At 47.6% G+C, this 12612-nt stretch overlaps 1 pseudogene; it reads right to left on the bottom strand.

Annotated features, from left to right (window-relative positions):
* Nucleotides 1-10714: 10714 nt before the first annotated feature.
* Nucleotides 10715-10895, bottom strand: LOC140397344 (U2 spliceosomal RNA; annotated as a pseudogene).
* Nucleotides 10896-12612: the final 1717 nt, after the last annotated feature.

The raw sequence follows: 12612 nt of genomic DNA, 5'->3' as shown, positions 1-12612 counted from the left end.
GGTAATGCGAAAGCAGGTTTAAGTTTGCAGAGCCTCAGAAGACTCGTTGTGTCTTTTCCTGTTCTGCAAAACTGACAGGAAGCACCTGGCGTTCTAGCGATGTCTGTGTTTGCATTTCAGTCTTTGATCTCCGTTTGCGTTGCCACGCTGCTGCTGAATGTTCTAACTTGTGCTGGGCAATGTAGCGGGGAGGTAACATTGCTAAACTGTAACCATTTACTGGTAACTTCTGACAGCATGGCTTCTATATAAAATCCTCAAGTGAAAATCAATAAGCTATACGTATACCTTGTCCTGCTTAGTTGTACAGGAGCCACGATCCAGCTGAAATTCCTCAGTACTTCCTGACTACACAGAGCAGGCCGGATGGACCATAAACAACAAAGAACAAAGAAATGTACAGCACTGGAACGGGCCCTTCGGCCCTCCAAGCCCATGCCGACCATGCTGCCCGACAAAACTACAATCTTCTACATTTCCTGGGTCCGTATCCCTCTATTCCCATCCTATTCATGTATTTGTCAAGTTGCCCCTTAAATGTCACGATCGTCCCTGCTTCCACCACCTCCTCCGGTAGCGAGTTCCAGGCACCTGCCACCCTCTGCGTAAAACACTTGCCTCGTACATCTACTCTAAACCTTGCCCCTCTCACCTTAAACCTATGCCCTCTAGTAATTGACCCCTCTACCCCGGGGAAAAGACTCTGACTATCCACTCTGTCTATGCCCCTCATGATTTTGTAGACCTCTATCAGGTCGTCCGTCAACCTTCTTCGTTCCAGTGAGAACAAACCGAGTTTATTCAACCGCTCCTCATAGCTAATGCCCTCCATACCAGGCAACATTCTGGTCAATCTCTTCTGCACCCTCTCTAAAGCCTCCACACCCTTCTGGTAGTGTGGCGACCAGAATTGAACACTGTACTCCAAGTGTGGCCTAACTAAGGTTCTATACAGCTGCAACATGACTTGCCAATTCTTATACTCAATGCCACGGCCAATGAAGGCAAGCATGCCGTATGGCTTCTTGACTTCCTTCTCCAGCTGTGTTGCCCCTTTCAGTGACCTGTGGACCTGTACTCCTAGATCTCTTTGACTTTCAATACTCTTGAGGATTCTACCATTCACTGTATATTCACTACCTGCATTAGACCTTCCAAAATGCATTACCTCACATTTGTCCGGATTAAACTCCATCTGCCATCTCTCCGCCCAAGTCTCCAAACAATCTAAATCCTGCTGTATCCTCTGACAGTCTTCATCGCTATCCGCAATTCCACCAACCTTTGTGTCGTCTGCAAACTTACTAATCAGACCAGTTACATTTTCCTCCAAATCATTTATATATACTACAAACAGCAAAGGTCCGAGCACTGATCCCTGTGGAACACCACTGGTCACAACCCTCCAATTAGAAAAGCATCCTTCCATTGCTACTCTCTGCCTTCTATGACCTAGCCAGTTCTGTATCCACCTTCCCAGCTCACCCCTGACCCCGTGTGATTTCACCTTTTGTACTAGTCTACCATGAGGGACCATGTCAAAGGCCTTACTGAAGTCCATATAGACAACATCCACGGCCCTACCTGCATCAATCATCTTAGTGACCTCCTCGAAAAACTCTATCAAGTTAGTGAGACACGACCTCCCCTTCACAAAACCATGCTGCCTCTCACCAATACGTCCATTTGCTTCCAAATGGGAGTAGATCCTGTCTCGAAGAATTCTCGCCAGTAACTTCCCTACCACTGAAGTAAGGCTCACCGGCCTGTAGTTCCCTGGATTATTGGTGCTACGCTTCTTAAACAGAGGAACAACATTGGCTATTCTCCAGTTCTCCGGGACATCCCCTGAAGACAGTGAGGATCCAAAGATTTCTGTCAAGGCCTCAGCAATTTCCTCTCCAACCTCCTTCAGTATTCTGGGGTAGATCCCATCAGGCCCTGGGGACTTACCTACTTTAATATATTTTAAGACACCGCGTCTTTTTGGATCTCAATGTCTCCCAGGCTATCTACACACCCTTCTCCAGACTCAACATCTACCAATGTCTTCTCATTGGTGAATACTGATGCAAAGTATTCATTGAGTACCTCGCCCATTTCCTCTGGCTCCACACATAGATTCCCTTGCCCATCCTTCAGTGAGCCAACCCTTTCCCTGGCTACCTCTTGCTTTTTATGTACGTGTAAAAAGCCATGGGATTTTCCTTAACCCTATTTGCCAATGACTTTTCGTGACCCCTTCTAGCCCTCCTTACTCCTTTCTTAAGTTCATTCCTACTTTCCTTATATTTCACGCAGGCTTCGTCTGTTCCCAGCCTTTTAGCCCTGACAAATTGCTCCTTTTTCTTTGTGACGAGGCCTACAATATCTCTCGTTTTCCAAGGCTCCCGAAAATTGCCGTATTTATCCTTCTTCCTCACAGGAACATGCCACACATACCGTTGAGATGCGAGCAGAAAGGTACTTGGGATGTTAGGTCCTCCTCTTACCTTTAGTTGCAGGATGTGATTACGGTTTCTGGGTCAGTTACAATCTGGTTGTCAGTTTCCTCTGATATATTTCAATACACAGTGTCATGTGAGAGTACATTTAAGAAATGGATGTTTCAGCAATGTACCTTTAAGAAAACAGTGAAAGCAGAGAGTGGGTGGAGCTGAGCTCAGTTCAGCCAGTTTGTAGTTTCAGTTTGAAAAGAGCTTGGGTGTCTGTCTGTGTTTGCAGTGAGCTGGATCTGCTGTGATCTCTGCCATGAAAGACTATCTCTGGATCATTTGAGTGATTTAAACTCATAATAGTAAAGCCTTTAACCTGACGTGTTTCTGTTTAATGGTGTTAAGTCTCAAGGATGTTCAAAGGTTAAAGACTATCTCTGGATCATTTGGGTGATTTAAACTCATAATGGTAAAGCATTTAACCTGATGTGTTTCTGTTTAAAGGTATTAAGTCTCAAGGATGTTCAAAGGTGAAAGACTATCTCTGGATCATTTGGGTGATTTAAACTCATAATAGTAAAGCGTTTAACCTGGTGTGTTTCTGTTTAAAGGTGTTAAGTCTCTCTTGGATGTTGAAAGGAATAACTGAAGGATTATTTACTGTTGTAATGTTTTCGGGGTTATCTTTGAAGTAAGGGGTGTTAAGAGATCCAATGTTTATTTCAGAGGTTAAGTTGAGTTCATGGAATAAACATTGTGTTGTGTTTGAAAACCCACGTGTCCATAATTGAAATATCACACCTAGGGAACAAGCCGTGTGCTCGGAAAAGCAACAATTACATTAAAGGGGGAGATTGGTTCAACTCCATGGCACATTTTGGGGTTCTGAAAACGCCTCGCCCATAACAACAGCATGTCAAGCACTAACCACGATGTGATTTCCTAAGTGTTTCGTCAGTAATTGGGACCACACGGCTACCTGGTCATCCCTGTATTGCTTTATTAGCGAGAGGCCCACTGATGCACTCTTGTACCTTTGTTCAGAGATGAATTCTGGAGCAGTGTCTGGATGTTGTGAAAATGAGGGATCCAGCTATTAATCTGTTAATATTTCGGGTGATGTCTCAGTTGTATGCTGTGTCCTGGTTCGTAGAGCAGTTCTGTTCCTGTCGAGTCACTTTAAGAATTTTGATTCAGCAAGAGTTCGTGACTTTTAGACGCCATCAGCATTTCTCTATCCATTTGGCAATACCCGGATGCGGAACATATGTTTTGCAACTAAAATTTCTCACGTCTCACATCTCTGGGAAGAAATATATTTTTCATTTTATGGTTTTTTAAATCAGTGTTTTATGAGTTGCCGAAGAATTACCTCAGTATTAACTAATGTCCCAAAATACATACAGTGACCGCATATCAGAACTCACACAGTAATACATGTTTGACTTCTGTTCACCAACAGCCATTCAATGAAACTCTCTGTTACCCGTCCTGGCCAATTTTCATCAAATAATTTTACTATTTGAGGGCTGCCAAATTCTCTGTTTATTCCCTAGCCGTGCCTTCATATTTCCAACCATCGAGCATGATTTACGGTGTCTTATGAAGACAACTGTGGACAGCATCACACTATATCCTGGGGCACCGCACCGCACCCCTCTGCCCCTCAACCCCATCCTTCCAAACCAGGCCCACAACATGCTCCCTGTGTTAAGGCCTGAAATGCCACCACTGCATGCTGCATCTTGGAACATTATGTAGCGCATGATCGCAAAGGCCGTTATTTTTGACAGCAGATGCTGTGTCTCTGTGTCAGCGAGTGGCGGGTTGGTGGTGTAGGGAGGGGCTGTCTGTTGATGAAGCCAACGGGGTTTCACGGGATTTGGCCACGAAACCTTCACGGAATTCTAATTGAGATACAATGCTCAAAGTGGAAATTTATACATTTATTGTTATTTTTCTGAATTGTCAGAATGGTAAAATATAAGCTATGGCGAAAGGCAAAACCTCTAAGAATATGGGAGAACTTTTTACATGTTTTTTTTACAACCGCATATATAACCTAGTGACAAGGACATTTCGTTCAATGTTGTTCTTTAAAAAAAAGGATGGAAGATCCATTTGTAACAACATACCCACACAGACCATGTCCCACAGTGCGTTGTAAAAATTATCGACCAATTAACTATTTATTTCATTCTCCTTAATCATGTATAGAATTATTGCAAATGTTTCCCACACTTACTATTAATATTTTGACAGAAGTCTGCCTCTGCGATAGTGTCTGAAGGAATATCCTCCATCTTCCTTACTCTCCAGTTTTGTTGGGGACACTTCTATGTGTCAAAACACACTCCATTAAATATAATGTGTTCTCTTTCACTTTGCTTGTCTAACCCCTCGGCTCTGGGGGATGCCCGTCTGATTATGGGATGCTGGAAAATGATCGTCCAGGCATTGACTTCAATAACAAATTTGACTTGTTATTTGTGGGTTTGTTTTTTAAGGAATACATAATCTTCCCCATTCCAATGCCACTGATGTGATTTTAGGCTAGGGTATGGTGTGTTGGTAATTGTCCTGAACTTGTAAATGTAAGAATCTTTTTCTTGATAGTTTAATAGATACTTCACCCAACCTGGCAAGAACTGACAGGTTATCCCTGCGGTAGAGGTTTTCGGGGTCAGAAACAGGAGGCTGGGTAATGCTTGGCCTAGTAATAGCCTACCTGCAATTGCAATCTGGCTGCCCAAGAGAATTGTAATGTCGCAACCTCTCCTCCACCGGATTTCCTTCTGGAAAAACCTTCGACCAGATAACACAACCCCAGTGATCTGATCAAAATACAATATCGGTGTAACATAGAAGCACAGGACATTGTCATGTGAGAGTACCTTTAAGACATGGATGTTGAAGCAATGTACCTTTAAGAAAACAGTGATGTCAGAGAGTGGGTGGAGCTGAGGTCAGGTCAGCCATTTTGCAGTTTTGTTTTGCAGTTGGAAAAAGAGCGTGTCTGTGTCTCGGAGTTTCCAGAGAGCTGCAGTTTTAAAAAGCAGCTTGTGTGTTTCTGTGCTTTACAGTGAGCTGGGTCTCTGCCATGAAAGACTATCCGTGGATCATTTTGGGTGATTTAAAGTAAAGCCTTCAACCTGATGTGATTTTGTTTGAAGGTGTTAAGTCTTTTGGAAGTTCGAAGGAACATTTTTAGGAATTATTTACTGTTGCAATATTTTCTGAGTTATCTTTGAAGAAAAGGGTGTTAAGAGATCCAATGTTTATTTAAGATGTTAAGTTGAGTTTATGGAATAAAAGTGTTTTGTGTTTAAAAACCCACGTATCCATAATTGCAATCCTACACCTCGGGAAAAAGCCGTGTGCTAGGAAAAGCAACAAATCCATTAAAGGGAGAGGTTGGTTGAACTCCATGATAGATTTTCGGGTTCTAAAAACGCCTCGCCCACAACAATATGGTCATGAATAGCGCAAAAGGATATCATATTTCCGTACATTTGTTGAAGCAATTGATTTTTTTGATGGACAATGGATCAGCTTTGAATGATGGGAGTAAAATAATTTGCTTTCGTAGAATTTACAGTGTAGAAGGAGGCCATTCGGCCCATCGAGTGTGCACCGGCTCTTGGAAAGAGCACCCTACCCAAGGTCAACACCACCACCCTATCCCCATAACCCAGTAACCCCACCCAACACTAAGGGCAATTTTGGACACTAAGGGCAATTTATCATAGCCAATCCACCTAACCTGCACATCTTTGGACTGTGGGAGGAAACCGGAGCACCCGGAGGAAACCCACGCACACACAGGGAGGATGTGCAGACTCCGCACAGACAGGGACCCAAGCTGGAATCGAACCTGGGACCCTGGAGCTGTGAAGCAATTGTGCTATCCACAAGGCTACCATGCTGCCCTTGGCACATTGGTGGAAGGTTTGAATCGAGGCACTCAAGAGGGCATTGGGTGACTATTTGAATGGAAACAATTTGCAGTGACACCTTCTTCTTCCCCAGCCCCCAACCAGAATAACGAACATCCCTGCATCCAGCCTCTCCAGCACTGTCAGTTTTTTATACGGTTCAATTCGATTCCCTCCCATTCTTCTCAATTCTAGTGAATGCAGGTGCTGTCAACCCAATCTCTCCAAGGCGACAATCTTCCCTCCCAAGAATCAATCTGCTGAGCTTCTGATGCACTCCTGTGTCATATAACTCAAGTAATTTGTTTGCATCTCCATAGATGCTGCCTGACCTGCTTCGTATGATCACATTTTCCATTTCATTGTCTGAGGAGTTGTGTATGGTGATGAAGATTGTGCAATTATCAGCGATCTTATGATGGAGGGAAGGTCACTGATGAAGCGGTTGTCGATGGTTTTGCGACAGAGGTGACTGAGGAATTGTATTAATGTAGTCAGTGACTATTGTCCTGAATATACTGCCTGACATTGAAGTGGAAGTAGAATCCATCATGGATATCAAGAGCACATTTTATGGAATCACATGGAATTCCTACACGGCATAGAAGGCTATGGGCCAAGTCCTGGAAAACGGCATTAGAATGGTTAGTTGTTCATTTATGACCCGCACAAGCGCAATGGGCCGAATGGCCCTTTCTGTGCTGTATGATTTTATGACTCCAATTACAGAAGGAAGCCATTTGGCCCATTGAGTCTACGCCAACCCTCCGAAAGTGTACTGTACCGAGTTCCACTCCTCCGCCCACCCCCCTCGACCCCAATAACCCAGTAACCTAACCTGCACACACTTGGACATTAACGGGCAGTTTTTCATGGCCAATCCACCCAACCTGAACGGCTGTCTAATGGCCGTGTTGTACCTGCTCGGGGACTGTCAGAGGGAGAGAGATTAAAAGGCACAATGTTTCGTCTGATGTTATCGTGATGTCTCTTTGCCTCAGAATGATCCCACACCAGGTCGGAGTGCGTGGCACCAGAATCAAACACACATTGGTGTTGGTCAAACCAAACTCTGGTGTTGTGCCTGGGTGGCCCTTTGTCACATTGCTTGTGATTTGAGTTTGGAATTTCTGTTATATTGTGGGTCACGGGCAATGTCCAATCTCAGGATAGACGTCTACTTTGTAAGAAGGACTTTTCACCGTGGATGGCGCGGTGGTTTCAATGTGGAGCTGGTCAACGGCCATCGTTGAGATTGAGCTGAAGCTCAGTCAATGTGAACTGGTTTTGTCAATAAAGATGCTGCCATTGGCCAGTCTCTGCCTTCGGGAATTGTTGACCATCTCCTGCTCCATCCAATCACATTCAATCTGGACAATGGGCTTCAGGAGTCGCTACTGCGCCTGCGCCACAACCACAGCCTGCGGATGGCGGCCAGCTTGAGTTGCTCGGTGTGGCGGCCGGCGCCATTTTGGGTTGCCAGGGGAGACGGCCGGCGGCAATCTTGAGTTGCCAGGGGAAACGGCTTCATTGAGGTGATGCCCCGCGCGCTGTCCTCTGGGGGAAAGCCCCTCCGCACATGAGCACAGGCGCATGTTTGAATATTTAATTTGCATCTGATGATTATAATTACTCGCATCCTCTCCCGTCTGAATTCCTCTTCCTTCTCGGTTTTGAAGCTTCGATTCCAGTTTTGATCTGTTTTTGACAATTTGATTTATTTTTAAAACCTGGGCTCCTCTGGCCGCACTCTGGGGGATGCGGCGGCGCATGCGCAGTCCCGCAGCCGTCACTGGGTTATGAAATGACCTGTTGATTTGATTTTAATTCATTTCCTGGGGGCGGCTCTGAATTTAAGTCAACTCCCCCGTTTCCCAACAGCCGCTTCTTCCTCTTATCTCTGAAATAACCGGTGGGTGGAGAGGAGGAGGTCGCAGCGACGTCACGGCAACATGGCGGATGCCCCGCCCAACACCGGGACCCGGATGTTCCGCCAACAAGCAGCGGCCGGGCCGGGCTACGGACAGGAGGTGATACTGGGAGGAGCGGAAGCAGCATCGGCATCTGGGAGAGTGACCCACGCCCTCTGGCGGCCGGGACGGGAAACAGCCGCCGACGTCTCTCTGGCCGCAGAGCAGCGCCTGCAGCGGCTGTGAACCACCAGCAGGCGGCAGCCTTGAAGCAGTTGAATCAGCCACACTGACAGAGGTTTGAGACAGAGAGGGATTTGTGTCTTTAATTCATTGACAGACACAGAGGAAAGGTGCAGCCGCCTTTTCACCGGCACATTCTGCATCCCGCACCTTTTAAACACACATTCATCTCAGAGCCTCATTGTCTGGGGTTGTCTCTGAGATTTCCACGGAGCGGTACAGCTGGTTTAATGTGGTTCACCTTTTATTCCTCTTGAATCTTCGTTCCATCCTCTTCCATTGAGTGTTCCTCGTCAGATGAGGTTGGGGTTGTGTTGTCAGTGCGTGCTGGGGCCTCCCCTTTTTGTTGAGGGCCCTTCTGGTGCTTTTACACATTCTGTGCTGTGGTGTCTTTGTCGATGGAGGTGGCATCAACCTTCTCTGAGGTCGCCTTTTTGACTCCGCCGCTGATGATTTGTGCATACGTTGCCCCGCGTTCCGGGCAGGCCCTGTACAGATGGCCGGCCTCCCCACACAGGTTGCAGCACTTGTCTTCCTTGCAATCCTTAGTCATGTGTCCCTCCTGCTTGCAGTTGTTGGAGAAGGTGACATTGCAGTTGGCGGCAACATGTCCCGTTTTGCCACAGGTGCGGCATACTCGTGGCTGTCCCACATAGTAGAGGTAGCCACGATTTCCTCCAATGGCGAAACTGGAGGGGGGATGCAGGATGGTTCCGCTGCCCTCTGTTCTCAGAGTCACTTTGATGTGGTGCTCACTTGTCCAGATGCCGAAGGTGTCCATCAGTTGCACGCTGTCACTTTTCAGCTCAGCGTTCCAGACGAGGAACGTGAGCACATCAGACACGGGGACGTGGCGGTTGTACGTGTGCAGTGTAACAATCCGGTTTTTCTGCGACGGAGCGTAAACAGAGGCTCCACAGTCAGGATCGACAGGGGACTCAGGTTGCCCTTTTCTTTAAAGACGTTCAAGAATTTGATGCATGCTGCAACACTCTTGAAGGTGACATCAAAATATCCATTGTTGGGGTGGTTTTGCAAGCAGAAGGTATCTGTTGTTGAAACCCGCAGCGCTCGAGCAGCACCCTCTTCACGAAGAAGTTTCGGTCCACAGGTGACTCCTCTTCCACCTTCTTCGCTGTGATTCGGACAGTTTCGCACACCCCAGCCTGGTGGTCGGGATGCAGCTGCAGCCATAGCTCATACGTTGAGTCTAAACTGTATCGGCATTAGGCCTAAACCAGAGGCTTAGCCCAGCATGTAGATCCCCCAATAGCAGCCAAATTCTAAACGTTTCCTCTTCGAAGACTTCAATCCCTCCGTGTTCTCCAATCCACGATCGACATCGCAATCCTCAACTTCTCTTGATCCAATATACAGTTGATCATAGCCAAAAGGCCGAGAAGCGATAACCCATATTTCCCGGCTATGGCTCTTGTCCTCCTTGCCCACCGATATTCAGGTGCACCTTGCTGCGCTCGACTGTGCTTTGGAACGTTTAGTCTACGGTCACGGTTGGCAAGAGATCTCCAGCTTGGCCGAGCACTGTGGAGTCTGTGCATGCAGAACCAGTAAAACACAACAGGGAGACATCGTCTGGCACACCTTCCACTGTCGTCACCAGAAGAAATGGAGACGCTGTGAAGGCCAGTGACACCCAACGCAGGGAGTCGAAGAAACCTCCACCTTTGCCGAACAAAGGGCAATCCGTGCAAGCAGCAAGTACTGGCGGAATCCAACAGGGGGCAATGTCTAGTCTCCCTGAGCTCCACCCTGGCGTGTTGGTCGTGGAGTCAGGAGAACGAAAAGAGACGCCGTGAAGGTATACCTACATCCAAACAGGATGCCGTTCAGTCTGTCGCCACACTTCCCCGTTGTGCAGGATCAAGGGATGTGGTAACTGAAGTGAGGAGAAGGCAAGTCGGCATCCGAGGGTGAGGGTGAGTGGCCTGTAAAAAGCAGCAGGAAATCTGTGTGGCATATCAGCTGAAAACGGAGCCTGGCTGCCGCAAGTCCGCGAGTCCATCGGCTCGCAACATTCGTGCACGAAGCTCCCGCCAGCAGAAAAGCTAGCAATGCTTTGGAGCCTGAAAGGCCTTAAATAGGCCAGGATGAGACAACTGGACAAGAGAGAAAAGGGGAAGGCAGTTTTTGCGCCATTTTCTGTTTCCACACCATTTGCGCTTCAAAGCGGGGTGAACGCACGATTCCTGGAAGCATGGTAAGACCAGGTTGATGCGTGGAGCGGAAGGAGCAAGCCCCTGAACCATCTCCGAGTCCTAAAAATCAATTTAATATTCGGTCCCCAGATTGAGGACATATCAGATATTAAACTGATAAGAACAGATTTTTTTTTTTTTTTTTCAATAAAATATACTTTATTCATAAAAATTTATCATGAGCATTACAGAAACATTTCAAATTGTCTTGACTGTACATTTCCGGCAGGGTTACATGTTGCCTTGACTTTCTTTCATTCACTTTTGATATTGTCGTACACATATCACTCTTTACATTACAATTCCTTCTTAAATATTTACAGTGGCATGTTTGTTTTATACATTGGAGTGTTGGTTGCCCCGACCGAGGGGCTTTACACTGTTACCGGCCCCTCGGTGTACATTTGCTGGAAAGACTTTACACAGTGGTCTTTCCCCATTGCGCCTTGGCGGCAGCTGCCCCAAGCTTGAGTGCGTCCCTCAGCACGTAGTCCTGGACCTTGGAATGTGCCAGTCTGCAACACTCGGTCGAGGACAATTCTTTGCACTGGAAGATCAGCAAGTTTCGGGCAGACCAAAGAGCGTCTTTTATCGAGTTGATGACCTTCCAGCAGCAGTTGATATTTGTCTCGGTGTGTGTCCCTGGAAACAGTCCGTAGAGCACAGAGTCCTGTGTCACAGATCTGGTTGGGATAAACCTTGAAAAATACCACTGCATCTCTCTCCAGACATTCTTTGCAAAGGCACATTCCACAAGGAGGTGTGTGACCGTCTCATTTCCCCCACAGCCACTCCGAGGGCAGCGTGCATTGCTGCAGAGCCTTCGGGTGTGCATGAAGAATCTGACAGGGAGGGCCCTTCTCACCACCAGCCAAGCTAGGTCTTGGTGCTTGTTTGAAAGTTCTGGTGATGAGGCGTTCTGCCAGATGACTCTGGCAGTCTGCTCAGGGATCCATCCAACGTCCTCCACGGTCTCTTTTTCCCTGAGGGCCTCGAGGACATTACGTGCTGACCACTGCTTCATTGCCTTGTGGTCAAAGGTGGTACGGTATGGTCCAACTACTTGGAGCGTTCCGCGGCAATGAGGCCAGGCCCATCCTTTGCAACACCGGGGACAGGTAGAACCTCAGTATGTAGTGACACTTGGTGTTTGCATACTGGGGGTCCACGCTCAGCTTGATGCAGCTGGACACAAAGGTGGCCAACAGGATGAGGGAGGCGTTGGGTACGTTCCGCCCTCCCTTCTCCAGAGGTTTGTACATGGTGTCCCTTCGGACACGGTCCATCTTGGATCGCCAGATAAATTTGAAGATGGCCCGGGTGACTGCTGTGGCGTAGGGTCGGGTTATGGGCCAGACCTGCGCCACGTACAGTAGCACCGAGAGTACCTCACACCTGATGACCAGGGTTTTGCCCGCAATGGAGAGGGAGCGTTGCTCCCACCAGCCCAGTTTCTGTCTTACCTTTCCGATGCGCTCCTCCCAGTTTTTGGTGCACGCCCCAGCAGCTCCGAACCATATCCCCAGCACCTTCAGGTAATCTGACCTGACAGTGAAGGGGACAAAGGACCGGTCGGCCCAGTTCCCAAAGAACATGGCCTCGCTCTTGCCCCGGTTTACCTTGGCTCCAGAGGCCAGTTCAAACTGGTCGCAGATGGTCAAGAGCCTGCGTACAGACGCAGGATCCGAGCAGAAGACGGCAACGTCGTCCATGTACAGGGAGGCCTTGACTTGCATGCCTCCACTGCCTGGGATCGTCACTCCTCTTATACCCGGATCCCTCCTGATGGACTCGGCAAAAGGTTCTATGCAGCACACAAAAAGGGCAGAGGAGAGAGGGCAGCCCTGCCTGACTCCAGATCTGATCTGGAACT

Source organism: Scyliorhinus torazame, chromosome 20 (genome assembly GCF_047496885.1).
Source record: "Scyliorhinus torazame isolate Kashiwa2021f chromosome 20, sScyTor2.1, whole genome shotgun sequence".
In the NCBI taxonomy this organism is placed as follows: Eukaryota; Metazoa; Chordata; class Chondrichthyes; order Carcharhiniformes; family Scyliorhinidae; genus Scyliorhinus; species Scyliorhinus torazame.
The sequence above is the reverse complement of the archived record's forward strand: the minus strand, read 5'-3'. Positions and strand labels throughout refer to the sequence as shown.